The sequence below is a fragment of the Pseudopodoces humilis genome, chromosome 6, assembly GCF_049639895.1.
Source record: "Pseudopodoces humilis isolate 2021_Gansu_Grassland_sample_001 chromosome 6, ASM4963989v1, whole genome shotgun sequence".
NCBI classification, from domain to species: Eukaryota; Metazoa; Chordata; class Aves; order Passeriformes; family Paridae; genus Pseudopodoces; species Pseudopodoces humilis.
In genome coordinates this window covers 16,712,501-16,716,471 of record NC_142205.1, presented here as the reverse complement: position 1 = coordinate 16,716,471, position 3,971 = coordinate 16,712,501, and positions in this window count along the sequence as shown.

Below are 3,971 nucleotides of genomic sequence, written 5' to 3'. Positions count from 1 at the left end.
TTCTACCCTTATATATGTGTACATACATACACACACACTAAAGAGTTTACAAGAAGAATCTGTTTTCCATAATGCTTCCTTAAGGAGCCACAATTAAGTGAGTCTTTAAGAGAGGGTATTAAAGTCAAAACTTCAAGAAATTACTTCACTAGAAGCAGTTTTACTACAATTGTACTCAATTTTATTTTTTGGTTACAGACCTCCTGTCTTTCATTTTTGTGTGCTGTTGATGAAGAGGAATTGCCAATTCTCTTTGTTCCCCTGGAGCTTGGAGCGCAGCACTGAAGAGCAACCTCCTTTCCCACAGATCCTCAACGTCAGTGAAATGGGGAAGCAGGGCAGAGCTGAGCAAGAGGGGCAAAAAGATTTTCCCAAAGAAACACAAGTGATTGCTCCTTTAGCCAATAGGCTGCAGGACAGACAACAGTTCCATACCCAGGTTTGATGCACTGAGAACTCCTTTTCTTTTAGCAGATAGGAGTTGCAGTGGCTCCAGGCCAGCTAAGTTGGGTTTACAGCTGCTTTGCATCACTGAAACAGCATGCAGCAGCCTGAATCTACAGTGAATCTGGCCCTAGATGTCTTAAATCTTTAATATTTTCTTCTGTCTCATCTAATATGGTTGTTTTCCTGCATTTTACAAGGCTGCTAATTACCACATGAAATTCAAATGATCACTTTTGCTAAAAGAACTCATTCCCAAACAGTCCTTTCATGTCTGCATGAAGTAGGATAACTTGTGTAGCTGGTCACTACTTTCTGGGCTTTAAGTGTCCTTTTGTACGTTTGCCATGTTTGTATTTGTTACCCACAAGCAATTCCAGCAGTAAATTCCCTTGTGAATACACTGCCTAAAGTTTGATAAAGCCAGAGCTGGTTCCTTTTTAGCATTATTTTCCAGACATGCACGCCTTACCTCTTTCAATGCTTATTTTTTATTCTCTTAGTAAAAAAAACAAACAAAACAGACAAACTGGGGCATATTTTCTGTTTGTAGTGTTTGCATGTGATTGCTGAGCAGATTTTCAGTGAGTTCTAGAGCTCTTTACCCTTCCTTTCAATTAACCTGGTTACACTTGCTTTTCGGAATGAAAACAAAGAAGCATCATTCTCCATGTCACACACCGACTGGGATATTTATTACTTAAATGTTTTGACAGCCACAGTTCCCACTGATTGGTACTAACATTTGGCCTTAACAGTTTAATAAATAATACTTGATTTTTAAATGCTCAAATGTTAATTAGTTGGAGGGTGTTCTTTCCATCACCAGCATGGTGTTTTACCCTGACTAGACGCCTCAAGTTATCTTAGAGAAGGCAGGAAGGTGATTACTGTAACTTTCTGCAAATGGGAAGAAGAAGTGTCATCTGGGAAGACTGTGGAAATGGCAGGAACAGTCAGGCCTGGAGTCAGGTGGGTGGGAAAGGGGAAGGAAGTAGTGTCTGGAGTGCATGGAACAGGAGAGAAAGTGTGAATGCCAATGGCTGGTCTGTGGTTTGTGATAATGAATGATGAGCGCTGTTTTGACCACTTGGGACTTAAATCTTTTGCTTCTCACATTTAAGCTGCTTTTGAAAGTTTCTCATTATGTTTGTTGTTAGCCTTTCCTTTTATTTTTTTTTTTTTTAAATTTAGAGCAATAAGTAAGACTTTTTCTGCAGAGGAGTATGTGCTGTGCCACATGATCTTGCTATGGATATTCTGTGTAGGTCTATGTGTCTTCTGTGGTCAGTTTTATTTACTGTTGACATTGTCTCACGTTCTTACCTTTCCTCTGCAAAATAAGCATAAAACTACACAAAAATGGGTGAACTGTTAAGGAAGGAGAACTGTTAGGGAAGGAAGTCTCCTGAAAAACAAAACAAAATACAAAAAGAACCCCAAAAATAAAAACAACAACAACAACAAAAATAAACAACCAGAAAAAAAAAAATAAGGAAGAGAAAACAGGCAAACCTCAGACTCTTTAAACTTGCTATTTCAAAACAGCAAGCGACTTCTAAAGCACAGGTCAGAAGGTACTCCTCATATTGCTGTTACCATAGCAGAAACACATAAATGTGATTAAATAAATAAAGCTAATCAGAAGCAAAAGAAAAAAAAAACCAACAAATTTGCAGTAAAACCAGCTCAAGTTAACCTAGTCTCAGACGACTTTGAAAGAAAACATACTTCTAAAGATGTTCTGTGAGAGATTTTAGGCACAGCTGCAGGGAAAAAAAAGGTATCCTTTTCCTCTCTCTGGAAGCATTAAATCTGTTCTGGAAATTAAACAAATTCTACAAAGTTTCATAGAAACAACAGATTGAAGCTGAGATGGTTAAAAACTATGAGAAAGAAGAAAAATATCCTGAAGAAAGGCTACTGGATAATTTTAAGGAACTTTAATGTCAGAATAAGCAACCCAGACACATTAATCCTATCTTTACTTGTCTCTTGTGATATGGAAAGTACCCTAAAAGGAATTTTAAAAAAAGTAAAAGTAGTATCAGACAAAACCAGATAACAATTCCCTTGGTGTAAGTCTACAAATCCATAAAATAAGTTTATATCACTCTTTGGCTGTCAGACTGTTTCAGAGGAGCTAGTTTAACATTTTCTGAATTATAAAGGCCATTAAAATGTTTTATCTCTGTATCTGGATGTGTAACCTTCTCCTTTAAGGCAGGTCTTCTGATCCCTCTGCAAAAGTTAATGAATACCTAAAACAGGAACAAAAAAAACAAGTCTCAATTTCCTGTATCTAGTATAGGGCAGTGAGTACTGAGGCTCAATTTGTAGAACTAGAGGAGTTGGAATGAATCTGGAATGAAATACAAGGATGGAGTTGTAAAGACCAGAAAACACTACTAAGATCAGCATTCTGAAATAAAGTTTGGGTCTGGGAGGCTGTTTTAAATCCTGTTCCCATGGCTGAGCAAAATTCCTGCAGCATGGGTGTCATGCTCTGGAGCTGGAGCATATTTGCTGGGACTGTGGACAGCCAGAAGCCTTGCTGTTCAGTGAGATGACTGTTTTATCTCAGCTTGACAAATGACATGCAGCTCTGACAGAGTACTTCTTCTTTGCTGGCCATCACCCCTACGGACACTGGCCAGAACAGCAGCAGCAGGAACATACCCTCCAACTCTGATTTAATCACACGGAGCCCAGGAGCCTAGTGAATAGAGCCGTTAACTCTCTGTTTAGTTTGCTTTTCCCATCTGTGTTTTATTAAACTGAGAGCAAGATTTATTCATTTTTTTTTAACATCAGGATCTGTTGGTGTCCAAGATGATGGTTGATGTTAAGGTATACACACAAAGTTTAACCTGGCTGAGGGCCAAAGAGGCCTATGATTTCCAGCCTAGACAATTTATTTACAGAAGGACACTAAATCCCTCTACTTTAAAGTATTTTAGAAAGGATGAGCATGACTTCCCACTCTCCCAGGAACACAATACATGGAGAACACAGTGAAAGACCGGGCTCTCCAGGCATGAAGGCAAACACTTCAGTTTTACTGTAGTCCTGACAGGCCCTACATAGTCACAACTACCAATGATTTTCTGATTTCTACTCCAGGAATCTTAAATAGATTTGAGGTAACAGCTCTGTCTATAGATACTTATAAAAACCAAGAATCCTGAATGGCTCAGCTGGTGAACTGCACTTCATGGGAAATGATGTTATGTGCCAGGCTCTCCACTGTAAGGTGGGATAGCTGAAGCACAGACACTTGCATGTCTAATGAGCTACTGCAGGAATAACACTCGCTTCAAAAGGAGAAGAAAGGAACCAAAAGATGGGATTTTAAATTGCTTTGAAAAGATACACTTTTTGTCAAGTAATAGTGTTAACTCAAGACAGAAATATCAAGTGTGTGTTTGTCAGAACTGTAAAGGGGTTTTTAAAACATTGAAGCTTCAAGCAGTAACAGATAAAGCTCCAGAAATAGAACTTTAATACAAACAAGACTTGACAGTTTT